At 38.6% G+C, this 24,801-nt stretch overlaps 1 protein-coding gene across 1 annotated transcript in view; it reads left to right on the top strand.

Annotated features, from left to right (window-relative positions):
- The first annotated feature begins 2,068 nt into the window (after positions 1–2,068).
- The window catches only part of P2RY10 (P2Y receptor family member 10), a 117,368-nt gene continuing 94,635 nt past the window's right edge, over positions 2,069–24,801 (top strand). The window contains exon 1 of the mRNA XM_074277193.1: positions 2,069–2,176. The gene's annotated coding sequence lies outside the window, so the exon portion shown is untranslated. The remainder of the gene's footprint in view (positions 2,177–24,801) is intronic.

Raw genomic sequence — 24,801 nt, 5'->3', positions numbered from 1 at the left:
AACATAGTTTGCTTAGCCATTCCACTTTAATGGGCACATCGTTTTTCCCAGCTGTTACCACAAAAAAAAAGTCGCTATGAATATTTTTTTGTTAACTTTGTGGATAGAGCACTGAACCTAGAGTTAGGAAGATCTGAATTTAAATCTGACCACAGACAATTATCAGCTAGGTGACACTTAAACAGAAGTCATTTAACCTCTGTTTCCCTCAGTTTCCTCAACTGTAAAATGGGGATCATAATAGTACCCATTAGATGAGATTATATTTGTAAAGTGCTTTTCAAACCTTAAAATAGTACATAAATGTTGACTATTGTTCAAGAGTACAGACATTTTAGTCACTTTATTTGTGTTTTGGAAAACAATTTGGAATCATGTGAATAAAGTAACTAAAATGTCCATACTGGAGTTCATTACTGGGTTCAAACCTTAAGGAGGACTTCAATAAGAAGAAAATCCCCATAAGATTTAAAATATTTATAGCAGCATTTTCTTGATAACTAAGAATTGGAAACAAAATAGAAACCCATCAACTGGGGAGTGATTAAACAACTTGTGATACATGAATGCAATGGAATATTACTCTTCTGTAAAAATTGATATAACGTGTATACAAAGAAGCCTGGAAAGGTCTCTATGAACTGATGCAAAGTGACACAAGTGGAACCAAGAAAACAATATACACAATAACTACAACAGTATACTTGGAAAGTACCAAAAATTCAAAAGTAAATGTAAAAAAATTATAAAGTTCAAGTGGAATTTGAATTAAGAGCTATATGAAGACACCCCACCTACCCCTTTGTGGGGGTGAGAGGTACACAAATGCTACATATTTTAAAACTTTCCATTATTTTGATCAATTGTGCTGATTTCTTTTCTAAAAAATAGCACAATTTGTCATATGGGATGGCCCTATGGGATACCCCTACCGAATTTGACATCCACAAAGGTAGAAACAACCCCTACTACCCTTGGAGAGAAAAAATTAAAAATAAGTTTGAGGAGCAGATAACAAGGCTATTTTAGAAGCATGATATAGGAGAGATTATTTGTGTCAGTAAATTCAGGGCGCTCCTGGTGAGGAGATTCCTCCTCTTGGTACACATGGGCAATTGTTCTTCAACTTTATGGTCTGAGAATTGTCTGGGGACACTGACAAGTTAAATAACTTGTCCAAAGTTACACACCCTAGATGTGTCAGAGATGGGCCTTGAACCCTAGTTTTCCTGACTTGGATTTATTCTCTCTCCAATATATCACTTTGCCTTTCCATAGTCATGATAGGGGAATTCACATATATGGACATCTGCTAGTTTTCTCTCTGCCAAAAACAGAGCAGCTAGTAAATTCCCGACTTGCCTTCAGGATAATTTCATCCTTCAAAAGGGGGAGAAACAAATGAAGATAACTGCTTTTCTGAACCTGATTCTCAGAAACAAGATGGAACTGGTTGCTTGTATGGAAATCATGAGAATCTTGGGGAAAGTGACAAAACTTGCTTTTGGGGATTTGATTTCAACTCCTCGTTTTAACTCCATGTTAATTTTTTTCTTTTGTATTTTTCATAAATATGTTGTTGGATTCTGCTTTCTAATTTATTCTCCTATGTTCCTCTATGTCCTAAGTGAGTTCATCTCATTAATATTCACAATTATGGCTGTTTCCTTTTCAGTATGTTTTCTTTTCCTACTTTTGTCTCCCAATCTCCTCTTTACAGAGGCAAAGAAGGTAGAGAAAGAAAAGTAATGAAATGGACACTCGGTAACCTATAATTGGGATGATCTGATCCTACTTGTCCTTCCCACATTTGCTCAGGGCCAGTTCATTGGCTAGGACATAGCCTTTCCTCCCTCTTTTTTTTTTTTAATCTTTACTTCATAATGAACAACAGCAAACTGAAATTTGTTTTATTTGTGGCCATTTCCTCCTCAAATCTAATCTCTTTCTTAAATGCTCCTCTTCCCTTTCACTGCCCCAACCTAGTTCTCTGCCCAATTTCTGAGTTGTAAATACTCACACTGAAAATGTAACAATTGTTTTTTTGGAGCAGGTCTGAGCTGCCACTGGCACATCCTCTGCCAGTGAGGGGAAAATCACTGATAATGCTGTCTAAAAAGAAAATGAGCTCCAAAAGTCTGCCTTAGGAGGACTCACTGAAGATCTTGAAGCAAAGGTTAGTTGACAGATGATGTTGTCAAGAGGATTTTGTTCAGGTAGGGATTCATTTGGACTCTGACATTCAGTGAAAAGGGGGACTGACTTGGCCGTCGGTTAGTAGGGGAGATAGGATTCCAACCTGGGATCCGAAATGCAGTGAGTCCTTGTTGCACTGTATTGTCTCCCAGGAAACAAATGCCTTATGTCGTTCCCATCAGTAGGAATCCCATGGATTCTAACCTAGGCCTGAGTTACCCCAGTCCAAGATGCTCATGGAGAAAATGTGAATTGGGGGATATTCTGCACTATTTGATGTGATTGCTATTTGTATTCCAGTTGTCATATCAGCAACCTAATCTAGGAAGCACTGTATCTAAGAGTGGGTCAGGACTCCCTCCTGGACTGGGTGTCAGGAAATCAGGATTCAAACACCTAAGCTGATCAACTGTTTAATCATGGCTAAGTCACTACCTCTCTGAGTCTTTGCTTTCTTATCTGTATAAGAGTAATAACAACACTTGTATTACTTATCTTATGGTGCCATGGTGAAGAAAATACTTTATAAGCCTCAAAGCACCAAAATTATCAATTATTGTTCTTTCATAAATTCCACAAGGGTAGGAATTGAATCTTGCCCAAATAAGTTTGTCAACTTACAGGCACAACTTAATCCTCTTTATCCCTTGGGGTATGCACTTTTCCCAACTATTAGCCTCTGATGTCCTCATCCTATATCCTTGTTTCTAACATAACCTGACTTTAGAAAGGATATAAAACTCATTAGTAAAGTACAAATGATTGATCATGCTCAGTGTGAATTTATTTTTAACAGAAAGCAAAGCCTCAAGTCAGAATGTTAGGCTTTCAGGTGTAAGGGAGAGATGCAGAGATAGTTTGGGGAACAGGGGCTTCCCAAGTAATCCTGAAATTATACCATGTAGGTGATTGGCTTCCATACTTGTTAATAAGGCTGGCCCTGGGCCAAGGGAACCGCATGAATTTAAAACTGGAAGGAATCATGCCTTTAGAGCTGAAAGGGCCTTTGGAGATTATCTAATTCAACCCTCCTCATTTTAGAGATGAAAAAAATTGGATTATAGAGGCAGAATTGCCTAAGATCATATAGCTAGTAAGTAATTGATAGATAGGATTCAAAGGCAGGTCTTCTGATTCTCAGTCCACTGCTCTTCCAGCTACCCCACACTACCTCCTAGTGGGGTGGGTTTTTTTAAATCTCCTAGGAGTGTAATAGCTCTTCTGTATAGAAATAGCTGCTTGTTTTGATATTTAAGTCTGAATGCCAGAGTGAGGGAAATGTATTTTAGAATATAACAAGTAAGCAAGAAGCTCTTTCAATAGTTATTTTCATGGTGGTAATGGTGGAGAGGAAGCATGGAACCCCTAAATATCACTTCCAATAGGAAAGGGAGGCCAAAAACATAGAAGGCAAGCTCTGTGCTTAATTCAACCTCTTAAGCTATATTCAGGCCACATGTAAACAGCTCCATCTTTCCCTCTGCAGTTCTCACCCTCAATTAATTTGTCCTTTCTGGCAGTAGCCTGGATTACTGAGTCCACTGTTGGACCGGAGCCTTCAAGTCATATACCATGTCACATAAAGTTGATTACAGAGGCAGATCTTATTACTGGCAATCTTGAAAAACAAAACAATAAAACAACCTTCTCATTCCTTTCAGGACACATTCTCCTGGTTTGTTGGCTCTTTCTTTACCTTGAAACCACTGTCTAGCCTTTGCAAGGAAATGTTTTTAAAAAGAAGAAGAAAAAGGGAGTGAGGGTAGGGAAGCTCTATGTGATTGGATGGTATCCAGGTGGCCCATACATAGCTGAATTGTGAGAGAATATAATGGCTGTCTTTTTCGGGGATCAACTCAGGCCAAGGCCCACAATTTTCTGTTTGCAGTTTTGCTGGGAGAGAGCTGTGGTGGCTTCTTGCAGAAGAATGCCATGCTATCATCATCTGCCAAGATGCTAACTGAAAAGATCCATTATTTTGAAACTTAATACCTTATAAATTATATGAAGATCATGTTGACCAACTCTCACATATGTTAGGACATTTTGGGACTGTTTTTCCTTCTTAGGTCAGGTAGCCTGAGTAAATGTCTGTTTGTACATAAATAAACAATTGTGCATTCAGGGAGAAAAAAAATCTCTTCTCTGAGCCAAGGGACTGGGATTTGGTGGTGGGTGGGAAGATGTAAATGGACATAAATGGACAGTCAGAATTTATGTGGACAATGTATAGCTGCTTATTTCTCAACAGAGGTCAATTTTCAGTTAATGTATATAAAGCATTCTGATATATTTCTGAGGCATAGCAAAATAGCTATCTTGGTTTATCCACTGTTGGGTCTGTCTCCTAGAGTCTTTTTTCCCCTTCCTGCAGAAGCTCTCTACACACTGGAGGTGTTGTACCAGGATGGTGTGATAGCCAGATTATAGGATTTAGAATCAGAGGACTTGGGTTAAAAGTACAGCTCTGCTAATTACTACATGGACAAACTTTGAGCAAGTCCCTTATCCTCTCAGGGCCTCTGTTTCCTCATTTTTATATCGAAGGAGTTGGACTAGATCATCTCTGACGTTCTTTATTGCACTAAATCTATGATCTCATCATCACTAAGGTACATTCTTGTTCTGTGAGAGAAAAGCCTGTGACAGCAATGTTTTACCTTAGTCAAAAGCCCTAATCTATCCCAGTTTCCACTATTTCTGGATGCTGTGTCTTCCAAATAAAAAATCAAGATGTGTAGTCTAAAAAAGATTTTTTTTGCAAAAATTTCCTTTAAATCAGGACTGTCCCAAAAGCATAGTCTTTGTATCTATTTGGAGGAAGAATATATTCTCATTGACAAATATATCACACACAAAACTGTATAAATATAGTAGGTGATGATTCAATCCCTGTATGGTCTCTGCTTGGGGGAGAACATCTCTAAGTAGAAGGCTGGGCACAAGCTCTCAAGAAAACCATGGGCAATGCAACAGAAATAGAGAATGAATGCAATGCTAGAAAGCTACTGTGCATCTATGCCCAATTCCTGCTGTTACTACTAGAAAGCTCTCCTTTTTTCCTGTTAGGCAGCAACCATTGCATCCATCTTCCCTAATATGGTTTCCATCTTGTAGTTAAGGTGAGGGAAAACAGATGGACAGTCCTGATGTTTCCAGGTCATAAGACTTCAAGTCTTTATAGTTCTGGTGCTGAAATGCAATGCCTTTCAGATATTGATATTCATGACCCTTTGCTGAGACAGTTGGTAATGCCCCTTTTGTCTCTTGTAGGTTGCTGTGATGTGCTTCTTTTATAGCAGCAAGATGGAATGCCAAGAGTAAACCTATTTTTCTTCTTTTATTAGTCAAACTGATAAGCAAGCATAATAAGCAGGCACTAGAGTACTCCCAACTTATATTCTCTGAAAGTTTAGGAGGTTGTAGTTTGGGAAATAAATAACTACTGAGGAAAGAACTCACTATTCAACAAAAAGTACTGTGAGGACTAAAAAGCAGTCTGGCAGAAATTAGATTTACATCAAGATCTCACACCATATCTCACAACAAATTACATATAGATTCCAGACCCATATTTAAAAGGTCATGGAATAAACAAATTAGAAGCTTAAGGAAGAAAGTATCTTTTGCAACTATGAATGGGGAAGAATTCAAGAACCGAAAAAGGGATTCAGAGGGTCATTCAAAATAAAATGAACAGTTCTGACTATACAAAACTGAAAAGGTTCTATGCACATACAAAATCAATGCAGTTAAAATTAGGAGGGAAGTTGTTAATTGAGAAGAAATCTTCATGGTAAGTTTCATTGATAAAAATTTCATTTCTAAGAGAACATATCTAGGTAAAGAAGAGATTCAAACATGTAAGAACGGCATTCATTTTCCCCATGAATAAATTGTCAAAGGACATAAATAGGCAGTTCTTAATGGAAGAAATCCAAGCTATTAGCAGCTATAGTTTAAAAAAAATGCTCCAGATCACTAATAATGACAGAAATGCAAATTAAACTATGAGGTTCAACTTTATACATCTTAGATTGGCCACAGTGTGGTCACAATGGCCACAAAACAAAAAAAGAAAAATCACAATTGTTGAGGAGGCTATGAAAATTTAAGTACTCTCATGTACTCTCGATGGAGCTATGACTTTTTCTAGCCATGTTGCAAAATCACTAGCTAATGAAGGAAATGGATGGTGTCAGTAAGTATTCACATTTCACAGTTGACATTTCTATCTTGCATTCCTTTTTAAATCATGTCACATGATTAATTCTGGTTGGTCAGGGAAGGGACTTGTGAGTGGTGAATAGATGATTAACTTGATAACCTGAATGTGGTGGTAGAACATTATGCCTTTTTTTTCTTTTTGGAATCTCCACTCCCATTCCTTTTTCAGGCCTTAGGATCTTCCCACCAAAATTTTTTTGCAGAATGGAAGAAAGAGGTCTTCTTTAGTGGGACCACTAAACATCCAAAGAAAAGCTGAAGGAAGAATGTGTTATTTCCAAGACAATAAGAATGTATATGTTCTTGTCTTTCTTCAATATGCTATCCTAAGCACTGGGAAAGGAAGGAAGGGAACATGCATTTAGTAAGTGTCTCCTATATGCCAGGCACTGTGCAAAATGCTTTACTAATATCTCATTTGATCCTCACAACCCTGGGAGATAGATGCAATTATGATCCCCCTTTTTACAGTTGAGGAAAAGGCAGAGGTTAATGACTTGCCCAGCATCACACAGCTAATAAGTGTCTAAGACTGAATTTGAGCTCAGATACTCCTGCCCCCAAGCCCAGTGCCCTGCACCATCTAGCTGCCTCTAGGTGTATCTGGGGATGGAAAAAAAGTGTGAAAAGTAGATCCCCTTCATAAAGTAGCTTTTATATTGCTGAGACATATAAGCCATAAACAGGAAATAGAAGACAATTCAAGATTTGAGAAGGAGAGTACCATTACAGCTTAGGGGAACAGGAGAAGGCTTCTCATAAAAGGTGGCATAGGAGCTTAGCCTTGAAGGAAGCCAGAGATTATAAAAAGCAGAAGTAAGGGGCTGTTTTGCCAAGTTAAAGAGATAGTATACGGCACTGACTGTTAGATATGAGGAACAGAAAACATGCTTTGAGTTTGAGGGGCTGAACTACTTCAGGGAGAGTAATACTCCCAGAAAGAAAGATTCTAACCAGATTGTAAATGGTTCCTGTGGATCCTTCGTTTCTTATGCATTTTTTAGTGCTGTGAAATAGACTATTCCATACCAGATAAATACTGAGTACTTTGAGTGACTCTTCAGGAGTTAGAGGCTTCATTACCCTTGTTTGAATATTGACTTGAGGCTTGACCAGAAAGGATTACTTTCTCTTCCTTTGGCTGATTGTTTTCCCTAAATTAATCCAAGGAAGTCTCCAAAATAAGCTTAGTTATGTCTAGGGTGTCCCAAATTTGAGTGTCAAAGTCCCTAACTTCTACATAGGAACTCAGTGTACAGTATTGTTATTGAGTAGGGGTGGGGAACATGAACAAATGCAGAAAAATAACAGCAATCAATTTCTCACTTCTACCTAGAAGAGAATTGAACTTGGGGTTCCTGGCAGGGTTACTTTGTATAATTCTGCTGCGTGCCTTTTCCCTCCAAAATTCAGAGTACCATTGAAAGGTAAATGAGCTTTGGAATTTACTATGAGTAACCAAACTCCTTATTGGACTTATCGCTGTCTGATTTCCTGCTCTACTTTCCCCACCACCAATACGAAATTTCTTTTTTATTTTAAGCAGCCAAAATCAGACTTCTTACCCTCCCATCTCACTCCTTTGTCTCAGTTGAGAACATAAGAAAAACAAGAGGCATTACAAACATGTATAGTCAATCAAAACAAATTTCTACATTGGCCATGTCCTGAAATACCCCATTTGTCTTCTTCTGTACTCTGAATCTTTCACCTATCATGAGGTGAATAGTATGTTTCATTATTAGTCCTCTGGAATCATGCTTAATCATTACTCTGATTAGGAGACCAGCAAGGTATTACTCCTTTATATATATGTATAGACACACTTACATATGTACAAATATATATATATATATATATATGTGTGTGTGTGTGTGTGTGTGTATATATTCTCCTATTCTTGCCTTTCCTTCCTATTTACCTGTTGAGTGAAATACATTTTTGTATCTGCTTCATAAGTGTATGAGTGGGTATGGGTGTGTGTAGGTGTCCTTCTTTTGACCAATTCAGATAAATGAGATTCAAGTGTTAGCCATTCCCCCCAACCCTCTCCTCTTGGTATATTTAGATGTTTATACATACCTGGTTCTGTACCCTGATTCTGTGAGATAATTTTCCCTAGCTTTCTTTTCTTTTCCTTTATTTATCCACTCTCACGTATTCTGCTTCCAGTCTTCTCTCAAGATTATCAAGACATAACAGAAGCATTCCCATGTAATTGTATACCATCTCTGGCCCTGATAATAGGATGTATATCATCTCATTTCTCCATATATGAAAATAAAGGTTTTTTGATCCTTTATCATTGTTTATTCACATTTACCTTTTTATATTTCTCTTCACTTGTGTGTTTGAATTTGAAAATTTCTATGGAGCTCAGGTCTTTTCATCAGGAATGCTTAGAAGTACTTTAAATCATTAAAGACATATCTCCCCCCACTCCTTTGTAGCACCTTATTCAGCTTTTATGGATAAGTTCTTCTTGGCAATAAGTCCATTTATTTTGTCTTCTGGAATATTGTATTTCTAGTTCTTTATTCTTTTATAATAAGGCTGCTAAATCACCTGTTATCATGACTGTGGCTCTTTGGCACCTGAATTCTTCTAATCTACTCAGGATTTGACTGGAAACTCTGGATTTTAGATTTGAGGTTCCTGGAGTTTTCATTTGGAGTATTCTCTCAGCAAATGGCCGCTGGAATCTTTATTTCCATTTTGCCCTCTAGTTTTAAGAGATCTGAGCAGTTTTCTTTTAAGATGTTTTGAAAGGTGATCTCTAGGCTTTTTTTTTGGTCATGATATTTGTGACCCAATAATTCTTAATTTTTTTTCTCCTCAGTTTCTTTTATAGGTCTTTCATTTTTGCTTACATCTTAAAGGTAATTTTTATCTTATGTTTTCTTCTTTTTTGTTGTTGTTGTTTGTTTTCAGTTTTTTGACCTTGTTGTAATATTTCTTATTGCCTCATGGAGTCGTTGGCTTCCATTTGGTTCATTCTAATTTTGTTGCCTGGACAAGCTTGTGCTAAGCTGTTAATTCCCTTTCCAATTCTTTCTGCCGTAGTTCTTATTTCTTTTCCAATTTTTTTCCCTCAAGTGTTCTCCTTTCATTTATAAAAACATTTAAAACTCTTTTTAAAAACTCTTGCTTCATCTCTTCCAGGAATTTTAGTTGAATTTTTGCCCAGTGTGTGTCCTCTGAAGCTTTACTTGTAGAACATTTTTGAGTTGTTCTTTTCTTTTGCATTTGTGTCTTGAGCTTTCCTGTCACCGTAATTGCTCTTTATGGTGGAATTCTCTTTTGTTTGTTTTCTTGGTTGCTAATTCTTCTTGATTTTGGATTTGATGTTTGGGCTATGGCAATTATGGAGGAAAAATCTGATTTGATCCTACTGCTGCTTTCTTGGAGTAGTAAGTGTTATGGCATTTCAGGATCTCAAGAACAAGCTGGAGACCACCAAGCTTTTATAGTCCCCAAAGATTGATGCTTCTCTTGTTTGAGCTCTGCAATTTCTTGACCTGAGTTGAGGTTTGATGAAGATTAGAGTGCTGCTAGATTCTGCCCCTTTCAGTCACCTGGGAGGCTTTGCTGATTCAATGGCAGAATTGTAGGCTTCTATTTGGTCTGGGATTCCTGCTTTGGTTATTCCTCTGAAGTCTGATGCTAAAAATGAAGCCCTGTTCTGTGCCTGGGATCTGAGATACATTATTACTGTTGCTGCTGGCTTTTAAAACTTCTTTTGTGGTATACTCGCCAAGACCTTTCTATCAGGGCTATGCCACTCTTCCTCCCCAGTCTACAGAATTTCGTTTTGGCATATAGATAAATGTCTCAGTATTAAAGGGCTGTTCTCAGCTTCAGCATTATACTTTTGATAAGCAAGGTAAAGAAATATTAAAAGGCCCAGGAATGTTAAAAGAACTTCATCCACTGGTCACCACAAGCAGTAGGTGTTAGCAAGTCCTACTTGTCTAATGAAAGAAAGACAAACAGATTTGTATTAAGGAATAATTTTTCCTTACATGATTACAAGAAATATCTGTGATTTTGTCAGCATGGAAAGCTTCTGGTGTGACTTTTTTTTTTCTTTTTTTCTTTTTTTTTTTAACCATACACTAGGATCTTACTGATTTGGGTACACCCTTTGATAATATAGATCACAACCTTCTGACATTTTTATCATTGTATGATTCTTTATTCATGTCTTTCTATAAATACTCCAAGGAAGAGCCATCCAAGATCTGGAGACTTTCCTCTAGTTCTTAGAATAGTTCATGCTACCTTGGCATTGGTACCTTGGTTATTCATTTACTATCATTTATCCTCACTAAAAGAGTAGCCTTCCTTGTTTTTAAGTCATATATGTCTTTAATGACATCTTTTAAAACACTTCTTATGTGTAAATCACCATTTGTAAATATGCTTCAGCCTATATAGACCCGCCATTTGCTTTTTCATTGATTGTCCTTGGGGTCACAAGCAATTAGGGTTCTTCTGAGTTTATGATACCCTTTTGATTCTCAGACATATGATATCACAGGGAGAATCTTGATATTTGTTTTGTAAAGTAGTTTGAAAGTATACTAGAATAATCATTAAATTGCTCATTTGCAGTGACTCAGCAATATGACTACAGAGCACAAATCCTAAGAAGGACAAAGACAAAGGGAAAAGTACCAGAGATGATAATAATTTTTGTAGCAGCACTTTTGGGAGCAGGAAGATACTAATAATAAAAAGGAGGGTCCATCAGTTGGGGAATAGCTGAACAAATTGTGACATATGAATGTGATGAAATATGATGCCCTAAGAAATGATGAATATGAAGAATCCAAGGAAACTTGGGAATACTCTGAATTGATTCAAAATAAGCAAAACCAAGAGAATAATGACCAAAGTAATGCAAATGAAAATGGCCCTAAAAAACCTCAGAGAGAAAGACCCCCCATATATACCAAAATATTTATAGCAGCATTTTTTGAGGTGTGTGATAACAAAACCTAGAAATAAAGTAGATGTCCATTAATTGATAACAGCTAAAAATTGTGGTATGTGAATGTGATAGAACGTTAATGTGCTTCAAGGAACAACATATGTGAATATAGAAAAACATAGAAAGACTTAAATGATCTAATGCAAAGTGGAGTAAGCAGAACCAAGAAAACAACAGATAGAACAGCTATAACACTGTAAAGGAAGGTTGGAAGTGAATGTTGCAAAATTATAAAAAATAAGCTTGGTTTCAAAGTATATAGAAAAAATATATATCTCCAACTTTGGGGGGAAGCATTGTTCTTAGGTGTAAAATATCACATAGTCAGATTTATTCAACATATTGATTGGTTTTGCTGATTTTTTTCTCCTTATTTAAAATAGTTTTAAGGAATGGCTCTTTGGGAAGGTAATAGAGAGGGGGAAATTTAGAGAATGTGAAACAAAAGGTATCAATAAAATGTAGTTTTTAAAAAGAACTATCATTGATGACTGCATGCAATGATAGCATGAGCTGAATGAAAGCAATGAGCTTTACTAGAGAAAAGATGGTAAAACAAACCTCATCCTTTTCAAACAGAGTGCTGGTAGACTACAGTTGCCAAATGTGACCAATATGTTGGTTTGTTCTTCCTAATTATATATTTTTGTTACGTGAGCTAGTTTTGTTGGGTCACTGGGAAGCAAAAGCAATATAGAAATTATTTTTTAAATACTTGTTTTAAAGAACTGGGTTTTGGTGCTTTGGGAACTATGAAAGAAATATAATTACATATTTTTTATCTTTAAAGAGTTCATGGTCTTTCACTAGACAAGATATATGCATGTAAAACAATATAAAATAATGCAATATAATATGTAATGGAGTTTTAAATTAAATTGTACAGTTTATAAACTATAGGAATTCAGAGAAATCATTGTGGACTGAAATCATCCCAAAAGGCTTCCTGGGTTACCCATAAGATCACAGGTTTAGAGCTGAAAGGAACCTGAGCCTATCTGATCGAATCCTTTCATTATAAAGTTGAGATACAGATTGTACATAACAGATTGTAAAGTGGACCATCAGCTGAGTTTTGGATACAACTAGGTGATGTGTTCAATTGAAAGTTTGGACTTGACCAGACAATAGAAATCGTTCCAGGCTCTTGGGAGAGAAGGGCATAAAGACTTGTGTCATGGACCCCTTCAGCAGTCTAGTAAAACTCCAGAGCTCCTTCTCAGAATCTTGTTTTTAAATGTATTAAATAAAATATGTAGGATTACACAAGAAACCAATTCCACTGAAATAGTTACTTTATTTGTTTGACAAACAAATGCACAGATCCCCTATCAGGAATCCCTGGCTTTGAGTGAAGTCTGTGTTGGTGACCTTGGTTAACACCTAGCTGCTCAAGAGGTAAACTGAGTGAAAACAAATGGTTATGAATGAATGGCTTGGAACATTTCTTTATGAACACAACAAAATACCTATTTCCCCTTGATAGTCAGAAATAATAGCTCTTGCATAGGCACAATGACATTTTTAGCAGTGACCTAGCTCATACAAACTAGTGAGATAAGGAGTGCATTATGCCTGGGAACATCAAGCAAAAGACCAGATGGAGGGAGCCCTTGAGCTGAGCCTTGAAGGGAGTGCAGAATTCCTGAATTGAGGAGCGAAAGACTTCCAGGTTTGGGGAAGTGGGAAAGAGGGATTGCAAAGGTATAGACCAAAGATGACATGGAATGTCATGTATGGATAACAGCAAAAAAAATGTCATGTATGGATGTGTCAGGGGAACAATCATGGGAATCACTTGGAAGAGGTAGGCTTGTTAGTTCAAGGCAGTGGCGAGCCGTTAAAGCTTCTCCAGTAATGAACTGACATGATCAGAAACCTGGGCCTGAAAAGACATGGGAGCAGAAGGAAGAGGTTTGATTCTGGAGTCAGGAGACCTGAGTTCATATATGGCCTCTGCCACTCACTCCCAGGTGACTTCATTTGTGGAAGTTGCCCTCACTCTTCTGAGTTGGTTCCTCTTCTACATCTGCTATATTCCCTGTTGCTTCCCAGTATGATGATGGGGCTGCTGCTCTCCGAATTGAGTTGTTTCCATCCTAGAGAGGATGGGAAGCCCTGGCTGGCCTTCTCTCCTGCAGCCATTCAGATGGTGGCTTCTTTACCTTTTCCAGGTGGCTGCTTCTCCAGCTAGTAGACACCAGAAGCTGGGGTGAATGGGGGAAGTGACACATAGCTTCAGTTTATCCTCCTGATTGCTAGGCTAGTTGTAATATGAACTTCCCCTCTCTGACCTCGGTGCTGACATTGACACTCCTTTCCCAAGAGCCAGAGAGCCAGGCCAAGATTGGCCTGCTACTGCTGAGACCTGGTTAAAAGTATAAGTAAGTGTTTTAAAATGCTTGGAGAAGGGGCCTGGGGCTTGGTTGAGCTGTAAGCTGGTGTGCAGATGGGGTCATCTGGGGGCTGAGAGCCGGAAATTGAGACAGCTAGTTAGCATTTTCCCTTGAAGCCTTTTTATGAGCCTTTAATGTGGAGTCAGACCTTTATGAATGTTAAAAGAAACTGCAAACTCCTGCTACCCTCAATTAGGGGTGGGGGTAGGGGAGAACTGAGAAGTTAGATCCTCCCAGATTCCTCCTCTGTTTGAAAAGAACCCAAATGTCACCATTTGCCTGGAGAAAAGAATGGCCACAAGTTTCTTTTTAAAGTGAAGGACAGGATTGGAACTGGGAAGACAATGGAGCCTGCATTGAAATGATCAAATGAGAGGCTTTGCTAAGATCCAGACATGGAGGACAAAAGCCCCAGACAGGGTGTAGGAACCCTTCTTCCCCCTGCTTTGTTTGCTGTTTTTTGCTTCCAAGGAACTGACTGCCAAGTACTTCTGAGAAGCTCCTGTACATGCTGTCTTCTGCCTGTGGAATTTGGACAGTATACTGTCAATAATGTACATTTTCTTACAAGGCCAAATATTGCAATGTTTACCTAAATTTGAAATCTCCCTATAAAGAGCTGCTCTGTGATTATGAATTATGGGAAGGACCCATGGCTTCCACTGGCATATTGCTAACTTTTATTTCTGCCTTAATCTAGCTCAGTCCTAGGGAGATGAAGGGGACACAGTGAGAGAGGACATAACTTGTACAGAGGCACAGAGCTGGGACCTGTTAGGTCCTACTGACTTTAAGCCCGACATACTTAGCTGTCTAGAGCCTAGATGAATGCCATCTCATAAGATTATAGATTGAGTCTTTGGGTCAAGGGGTATGGACATTTTTCTCGTTCTCTCAGCATGATTCCTGTTTTAAAGAATAACTGGACTAATTCACGGCTCTATCAGTAGTGTATTAATATTCCTGTCTTTCCACAGCATTGTCTTTCCTCCAACATTGATTAGAACTTTCTTTTTGTTATCTTTACCAATTTTCTGGGTATAAAATGAAATCTCAGTTATTTTGATTAGCTTCTCTTATAATTAGAAATTTAGGGAAATCTTTTATGATTGTTAATTTTTCTTTTGAGAATTATTTACTCATATCCAGTATCTTCATCCATGAATGAATGGGATTTGTACATATATTTGTGCTACATATACCTATATATATATACATATATACATATACATATGTATATATGTGTATATATATATATATATATATCTTACATACCAGACTCATCAGAGATATACGATGCTAATTTTTCCCCAGTCAACTATTTCTTTTCTTATATTAATTTTGTTTGTGCAAAAACTTTAAAATTATATATAAATGAACCTATCTATTTTATCTTTTGGAGCAGTCACTCATTTTCTCTCATAGTACATTTTCCCACATTGAGAAACTGCTATCTGTATCCCTTTCACTGATTTCTTACCTGATTCTTAGTAGTTTTCTTGGAAATGAAGGGACGCTGGTTATCATCCTTAGCCCCAGAATGGTAGGAACTTATTGCTTGGTTCTTTGCCATTTTTGACACCTCACTGCCCGGCTTTCAGGTGTTACTGAATAATTGGTGGGAGAGGTACAATATGAAAAATATTTCCTCTTGCTTAGAAAATCATGTGGGGGAGAGAGTACAGTACAACTTTGAACCTTCAGGGGAATCCCGTCCTTTTACCCTCTCTCTGACCCCCAACATCACATCTGTGGGAACTGTCCTCTGTAAAACTGAAAAGTGGCACTGGAATGTGAAAGTCAAACAACAGATGGAGTGAGAAAGGCACAAGCAGCACTGAATTTTTCACAGGTCTTTTGTTCTGCTTAGATGACCAGTAAGCAGCAATTGTCTTTTAGCTAACTCTCTTAATACTTGTCCTCATCTCAGACATTCCAAACTCTCCCCCTAGAAAAACCTCTGCTAATCCCCATGAAAACAAAACAAAAAGACAAAGGCACAGAAGGATCCAGGGAGCTTCTGAGGAATAACGGGGTAGGGCTGGGGTCAGTCTGAAGAGATAGCCAAGAATACCTTTTTGAAAATGAATAATGATTTCTCTAGGGGAGATTCTTTTATTCTTTACTATGTTTAGAATGTTTCGGATTTATTGTTCATTGTATTAATAATTGACATTTAAATTTGATTTAAGTTTATGAAGCACTTTCTATATGCTATTTCATTTGGTCCTCAGAACAAGCCTGGTAGGCAAGAATCTGCAGGTTTAGTCCTTTTAGCCTTAATTTACCAAGGAAAAGACTGAGGTTAGAAGAGGTTCCATGATTTCCCAATGGTAACTTTAGAGGCAGCATTTAAACTCAGATTTTTCCTGACTTCTGTCTGCTATGGCTGACTGATTTTCTTCCTAGAGATGCTGGGTATGTCACTGCTTCATCTCCACTTCTATAAGCTGAGTATATGATTTTTAATAGTGATATTGTACTACAATTAAAAAAAGATCCCCATGCTGTAGATCTTTCTTATAGTTGGGGTTCACCTGCATTTGTGTATCATGAGAATTGGTCAGAGTTTCATGAAATCAATGCTTGTGTCTTTGGGTTTATGTTTTGATGCCTTTTCCCAAAAACTCCACATGTAATTATGTTGAGGAAAATTGGCCATTAAAGCCAGTGTATTAGACTGGTTTTGAAAAATTCAACCCAAACCACATCACAGAAGTGAAGCATCTGACTGTTTCCATGGGAATAGGCCCCTTTTCCTTCAAGGCACTCCATTGAGCCCCTTGGCCCAGATTTGGGGTAACACATCATTTAACATCCAGAGGTGAAAAGATCACACAACACTTCTTTTGAAGTTGTTCTCATCCGTCGGACTCCTTCTGAAAGGGGATCATAAGACTGCAGCAGCATGCTCATGACGAGAGAGCCCTGCTGGTTGCCAGCAAGAAAACTTAATTAGTATCATTTGTTTCCTTTAATTTCCCATTTTCTGTTTGCAGAGACTAGGCTTGTCTCTCAGAAACAGATGTCGGACTGAAAGTCACAGGGAGGTCCTCAGAGACTAAAGGGCTGCTCTGTTGCCACTTGGACATCATAGCTCTGCTAGCTCTTTGCCAGGCTTGGAGCCGGCCCACTCTGCTTTTACAAACCCCTTTATTCTCCCAGAGGCTTAGAGGCTGGTAGGGACCTTAGAAATCATCTAGCCCTTATTTCCCCTTTCATTTGACAGGTTGCCAAGTTACCCTGATATCTACACATACTCATACCGTGCTCCTTACCCCCAGGGTATCAGGAGGGCCCTGCTCTGCAGCCAGTCAAACACCAGTCTTGTGTAAGAGAGGCTGAATGGCCCTGGAAAGAAGCAAAATGCTTTCTCTTCCCACTGAGTTTAACCCAAAGTGGATGGAATAGAGATACATCACCATTATTAAAGGCTTATTATGTGCCAAACTCTGTGCTAAGTATCAAGGATATAAATAGATAAGTAAGACAGTGCTTACTTTCCAAGAACTCATATCCTGATTAGGGTAGACAACACACAAAGGAGGACTAGACTGTGGGGCAGATGGTAAGGCCCCTAGGATTCAATGGTAGGTCAGATGGCAATACCTAGAAATGCAAGGAGCTGATGGATGGTCAGGGCCAGAAGATCATGGCAAGGGCAGGCCTATGGTAAGGCCCAATGATCTGCCATCTTACCGGAAAGGCTGTCATGGGTTACTCCCTGCTTATTCCAGCAGTATGGATAGCCACTTTCTCTACCATCAAATATTGGGAAGGGGTTAATGGATCTAAGGGTCAGAATATAGCAGTGTCAGAGGAGAATAAATCGACAATTTGAACAGTTGTTCACAGCATCACCATTGTATCAAAAGAAGATCGCAGTTGTCAGGGAGGGTTGTCTTTATTTGTGAGTGAATTGGATTTCCACGTTGTTTGTCCTTCATTTTAGAAGAGGACCAGTGAGTTGGGGTGATGTCTTGACTTGCAAGTGAATGTTGTAAGTGAGGCAGAGTTGTACAGAGTCCTCAGCCTCACTCTCTCCTAGTCACCAAAGTCCAGGGGCAGGAGTAAAGTTGAGACAGGCCATCATATGACTTGGGATGTAGTGAGTGCCTTTGATGTCAGACCAAGCATTAGGTGCTGCAGAGCACCTGCCTCAGCTGTCTTCATGGCTATTGGAACAAATTGTTCTCACTCACTCATTCTGCCAGGGGAAGTCTTCACTTGCTTGGGGTAAACATCCTTCTAACTCATTGATAAATTTCAGGCCTGTCAGTTACCTTCAATCTGGCTTAGCCTGTCAGCCAATATGGTTTACCTGGGTGTGGCCACTGCACATACATTACATGCAAAGTAATTTCCTATGCTCTAATGACCCTTTTAGCTCTTGCATTAATCTAAATGCCATTTTCACACAACTTTGACATTTTATATTCTAAAGTACCCTCCAGCTCTGATACTCTACATTTCACACTTGTAGACTTCTTCCAGCTACATCATTTTATGGATTAAAATTCGTACTCTGAGATCCCATCCAGCTCTGGTGTTCTGTGCCTCTCTAATCTCTATTCCAGTCTTCCACACTCCAGTAACAATTTTGCAATGGGCCTTTAGAATTTCAAAGTTTGCTAGGCAGTAATTAAACATATGTATTTCTCAAAGTCTTTCTCTTTTTAAGTTACTAAACAAAAGGCAACATGGAATAGGATGCTGGATTTGAAATAAGGACGAGCTGGGTTCAAACTCTGCCTCTGATACCTACTAGGTTTGGGAGCCTTGGCCTGTTAGGATTACAAGGTGATAACTCAGGTTGTCTAAACAATTCTCTGGCTCAGAATTCACACCTTTGGTTCAGGCCTTTGAAAGGAGTTTGCACTTTTGGACTTCTGGGGGGGGGACTTTACATGTTTAAAAGAGTTTGCACCTTTAAGAGGAGCAAGTTCATTGGTTGAAGTATTTCCCGCAGACCCTGAGTTCTCACTAGCCTAATCTCTGCTAGGGTAAAAGAGGAGGGCAGTCAGGCAAGGAGTTAGTCTATACTGGGAGATTGAGTTTAGACCGCGGTCTGGAAGGAGAGTCTAGACTGGGAGAAGAACAAGATTCCCAGGAAAACTTCAGGGAAGCTCGAGGAGATTCAGAGCCAGGATTCAGGAAGAAGAGGATTCAAGATTCTACCTTCACTCTGGCTGGAGGCTCCAGAAGATTCCCAAGAAATCTCACAGAGGAAAAGATTTTACAGAAAAGAGATCTCCTCCCAGAGAAGGATTATAACTTAGAGACGACAGGACCTTTACATTGGCCAACTACTTTCTCTACCTGAAGGAGTTGGACCCCAAAGTCCCTTCCAACTCTAAATAGATGAGACTACAATGAATGGTAATCTAATTGGACAAAATGTGAGTCTAGTGATTCCTATGTTTACTTGAAGTTCTTCATCAGGGCCTTCAAGCTTCCTGAGGCATGTGTGCATCATTTTCCTTATATATTCATTCCTTTTTTCCATTTCTTTGAGAAACAATAAGGAATGGATTCAATATACAATTATTAAGTTACTCTTAAGTACAAGGTACTTTGCTAGGCACTAAAGTTTGGAATGGGAGTAGGATACAAAGGCAGAAATGAAACAATTCCTGTCCTTAAGAAATTATGTTCTACTGGGAGGAAATGGCATACAATAGAAGTCAGGGAATGATGGGGCAAAGGAGAAATGAGACCTAGTTCTCCAAAGCATCATGACAGAGATGGTGCTGCAGGAAGGTCTCACGGAGCCAAATGAAAAACTAAAGTACACATATGCTCATGAGGAAGGGCCAGGAATATCATCTTTTGGATCCAGTGGCTACACTTGAGATAGGGAGATTTAGAAAGTTCAATATAAAGCCTATTCTCCATGTAGGGTCCACATTTAGAAGGAATTGCCTAGGAAATCTAGAAAAAAAATATGGCATGAGCCATTTCCAGAAGGGCAGTCTGCATATTTGGCCAATATTGGCAGCCTCCTCACCCCTGGTAAATTAACAGGATTTCTTTGTAGTTATAAACTAGTTGAGAAGTAGTGTGGTATGAGAAATTGAGCCCTCGTCTTAGAGACAGAAGTGTTGGGGTTCAGGCTCCACTTCTGACGTAGACTGGCTTCCCAGGCCTCAAGTACTTTTAACTGTCCAACGGAACAACTAGGGCAGGTTTGCATTGAAGGAAGGAGTTTGCTTTTTGGGAATGCCCAATAGCAAAGGAATCATGCGTCTGTCACACTGACAAATACCTCCACAAACATGTATCTTCTCCAAGGATATTCCAGGCCAGGAGCTTGAAATACAATTAGTTTGTTGTTGTCATTTTCCTTTTTGGAGTTAAAAAGAGCTGGAACTGCTCTTCTTCTTGAGACATTTCAACATATATTTTGTTCTTGGCCATATATTACATTGCTCGTGTATTACATCCAGAAGCATCTTTCTTGTACTATGGATATCTTTTGGCTGGGATGTGATACACACAGTAGGTTCTTTTAAGAAGAAATTTAAATTCCATCCTAACATTCCACATGTCAGTATACAAAGAGTTTACTCTGTTGGAGTTATCTTCTGATTATTCATGATTCAATTTAAGTCAAGGAACTTTTAAGTGCCTACTATGTGCAGAGTTCTTTGCTAGGCTTAAGATACAAAAGCTTAAAGGAAACAGCTCCTCTCTCCAGGAACTGATCCCCTTCTAGGGTATTCAGCATGTAAACAAGTCAGTCTAAAGTATGTGGAAAATAACACAAAGTAATTTTAAGAACTGGGATTGGGGGGGTCAGGATAGGTTTCTCTAGAGGAAGGGGCACCTGAGCTCTCCTGTAAAGGAAGCTAAGGATTCTACTAGGCTCAAATGAGGAAGACCCATTTGTGCAAAGAAACTGAGGCAAGAGATGGAAGATGATGATTGGGAGGGGGCTACAGAGTAGATGAATGAAATCAAGAATTTCTATAATGAAGCTCCCTTTAACTTTGCTCCAGAAGTGCAAATAAGTTATGAAAACTGGCTGGACCAGGAGATACAAAGTAGGAAGGCACAGAAAATTCATAAATTGGGTGATTGGTCCCTGTTAAGTGAATGAGAAGTTAAGTGAATTAATATCTAGTAATCTAAGTAATAGTTTAGCTTTAAGAAGTTCCAGCTGAACTTTGCAGTTTATTCAAGAATGGTCATAGTTTGGGTGGAGTAAATGTTTATCTATTGATGCAGTATAATAGAGATGCCAAAGCACCTCCTTGTTTCTATTTACTTCTCTCTAACAGTGATGTGCTGGTAAGTGTTTAACAGCTGGCTCTCTTAAGTATATCCATGATATACCTTTTTATTTAGTCTAATAATACTATCAACAACATCTAGAATTTATATAGTGCCTACTATGTGCCAGACATTGTGCTAAGCATTTTTATAATATCTCATTTCATCCTTACAACAAACCTGGGAGATAAGTGCTATTATTATCCCCATTTTACATTTGGGGAAACTGAAACAGACAGGTTATATGACTTGCCCAAGGCCACAAAGTTGGTACATGTCTGAGGCTAGAGCTGATCTCCAGACTAAGTATTCTTTTCTATTGTGTACCTAGCGGCCTCTGTTTTATAATAATTTGCATTATCAACATTTTCTTCATTACTTAAGTCTAGACAATCAACAAAACAACAAATCAAGCCTTCTTTTATAATTTTTGCCAATTTCTGAGGCCAGTTATAAGTGTCTCCAGCAAACCTCAGCAAGTCCAATTCAACAGTGCTTAAAATTCTCACCATTAGAATGGCTCCTTTGGGCTAAGACAGGGTTAAAGGAAACTAGCTTGGTGATTCTTAAACTGAGTTCTGTAGAAAGATGTCCATGAGCTTAGAGAAACAATATTACATATTTATTTTCACTAATGTCTAAGTGAAATTGAGCAATTTCCTCAATTATTTAGAAAATGTTATCCTGAGAATGGGGAGTGGCTGTCCATAGGGTTCAGGAAGGCTTCCAGAGGGGTCCATAAACATAAAAAGAGGCTTAGAGCCCCTTCAGGTTAGCTCCTGGGATAAATTTGAGCCATGTCTTATGCCATCTGGTCATGTGGTAGATACCAAGAGGTGACATCTCTACACGTGCCTACAGTTCTGAAAACATTTTGGACAAATTTCAAAAAGTTGCAATATTGGAACTTTATACTACATGAATATGTCTTTGCCATCTCTTCTTCAGTACATATTTGTAACATATATATTTGTATGTATGTGTATATACATATATATGTACACTATGTGTGTATGTTTTGTGTGTGTATAATGTATGTACTTAAAAAGACATAGAAGATTCAAGCTGGAAAGGACTTTGGACATCATTAAATCCCACTCTTTTATTGTCTTTGGGTCACTTGTGTAAACAGTGTATGTGTGTGGATCAGGTATGTATATGTGCCTGTGTGCTCGCTCATGCACCTGCATAGTGGCCATATCTCCTTCTCTCTTCCTGCTCTCCTTCATTTCTTCTATTTTTTGCCCTACTCCCTCTTTTGCCTACAATTGGCTATGATAGAAATTTGAAATGAAAGCTTTATTATTTGTTTTATTTATTGAACAGAATTTTATTCTCACTGTTTTTAATTTTCAAAGTGGGTGTTTAATATTTTTATTTCTCTTTTAAAGAATAAAACCTTTTCACTTTCACTTTTTTCTAATTGGTCCTTGATTAATTTATCCCTCTGTAGGCCATTAGCACTGTATAGAAAAAAAATCTTCTGTTCTATAATGCAAAGATTGTTGTGTTGTGTTTCTAGCAGCATTTTTGGGTAAAATGCAGATATCCCACTTTGGTGGGCAATGTGGTATATAGTGAGAATAACACTGAACTAAAAGTCAGGAAGTCTTGATTCAAGGCTTTACTCTCCCAATAATTACAGTACATTGTGACCCCTTAATTACTCTGAATTTGTTTCCTCATCTGTAAAATTAGAGGGCTTTGGTAGAACTTGGTGACTTCTAAAATCTTTTCCAGCTCAGATAATCATTGAACCTATGAGTAAAACTGTAACAGTCTCCCTATCTATTTGAATTAGAGCAGCTCTGAAGATAGTGCATTAGCTTAAGAAGTCCCAGAAAGCAGGTGGAATACTCATTGTATATGGAAACAGAAGATCTGAAATGTGCCCTAGGCTCCCTGAACAACTCATTCCACTTCTCTGGGACTCCTTTTCCTCCTCTGTAACTTAGAAAATCTCAGAACTAGAGAAGCCCTTAGAGACTACTAGTCTAGTCTTCTGTTGATTACATGAGTTGACTTATCTTGTGGTTGCCCCCAACATCTGAGACCTTTAAGACTCTTTTGGGATCCATGTGGTATACCATATCATTGATAAATATTAGTAGAATAACCCTGGTCTTCTGAGAATGACATGATACAGAATGAGATAATCCACTTGGGCCTTTGGGCCCACAGCACTTCACTCATTATTCTCATGGAGTTTGTCTGCTTGATATCAAAACCACCAGTAAGTTATGACAGTTTGGTCTTTATCCAGTCCAAAGGTTATCAAATATGCCTCCAGCTGACTCCAGTGTGCGTGTGTGTGTGTGTGTGTGTGTGTGTGTGTGTGTGTGTGTGTGTGTGTTAAAGAGAACCAGATTAAAATATAATTAGGAAATATTTCACAAAAGAATTCAAAATATAATAGAAAAAGAAAATGTTAATATGTGGTTTTCAGCATCAGTATGCATGCATGTTAGAATTCTCCGCTGTGGTATAGTGGCCTTGTCTCTGTTTGGCATCAGTTAGGTGGCAGTGGAGAGGGGACTGGCTGGGCCTACAGTCAGGAAGACCTGAGTTCAAATGCAGTCTTGGACACTTACTAGCTGTGGGATGCTGGACAAGTGACTTAACCTCTGTCTGCCTGTTTCCTTAACTGTAAAATGGGGGTCATAATAGCGCTTCCCCCCATGATGATTGTGAGGATCAAACGAAATAATAATTGTTAAAATGCTTATCACAGTGCTTGACACCTAAAAAGTGCTCTATAAACAGCCATTGTTGGAGTTTCGTCTCATTGATTCAGTTCTTGTCATCAAGAAAGACAAAATTAAACTGGTCATGTTCATGATTGGAGTGCTTTAAATGTAAAGAAACCAAAACAAAACCACTCATTTCTTTCACTGGATTTCTCTCTTTAATGCCATACATGGTGACAAGACCCAGCCTTAGTCTCAGAATCTTCTTTGTGTCCTCTTTGGGGAGTCCCAAGTGACCTCACTGTATTTCTATTGGGATTTGAACCCTGAAATCATCTGGAATCCCCACAGGGCCTTTGAGGGGAGGCTTAGGAAGGGAAAATACACCCCTTTTTGCAAGGGGACAAAACCAAGCCTTCAGGCTAAAGGAATGGAACTTAATTGAACTTGCCAGCATTGGCTGGTGATCTGAGCTATACCTTTGACAGGACAAGGTCAGATTCATAGAGAAAAACTTTCAAGTCTCAGTGTGTTTACCATCTATTTGGGGGACTTTGATGTTTGCTCCATATTTAATCAACCAAGAGTTTCCGGGCCTCATTAGACTGGGTTTTCCACTGAGCTGAGTCCTCACAGAAGCCATATTCTGAAATAAGCTTACGAAACAGCCTTGTATACTCCTGTTGTTTCTGTCTTCTCCCACAAGTTGGCAGGACCTTTGTAGGTGTGAAGTGCTGTAAGTGTGTTTATTTCCATCTCCCATCTCTTCAGTCTGCCATTTATTGGAAACAGCTGCTGCTGTCTAGGCCAGCTTGAGTAGGCCACAAAATAGAGATGTTTGAATACTTAGGATGAAATAGAAAATGGTTGAGCTAGTTGTCCTGTGGGCAGGTTGGCCAACAATATTCTGGCTTTTGCTGCTTTCCACACTGAGGCTAGTTTCAAATAGTACAGAATGATGGGAAGGGAGCAATGGCCCCTCAAATATTATTTCCAAACCCCATAATGAAGCAGATTTTAACTTGACATA

This window comes from Sminthopsis crassicaudata, chromosome X (assembly GCF_048593235.1).
Source record: "Sminthopsis crassicaudata isolate SCR6 chromosome X, ASM4859323v1, whole genome shotgun sequence".
Lineage (NCBI taxonomy): Eukaryota > Metazoa > Chordata > Mammalia > Dasyuromorphia > Dasyuridae > Sminthopsis > Sminthopsis crassicaudata.
Note: the sequence above shows the minus strand (reverse complement) of the source record. Positions and strands in the feature narration are given on the sequence as shown.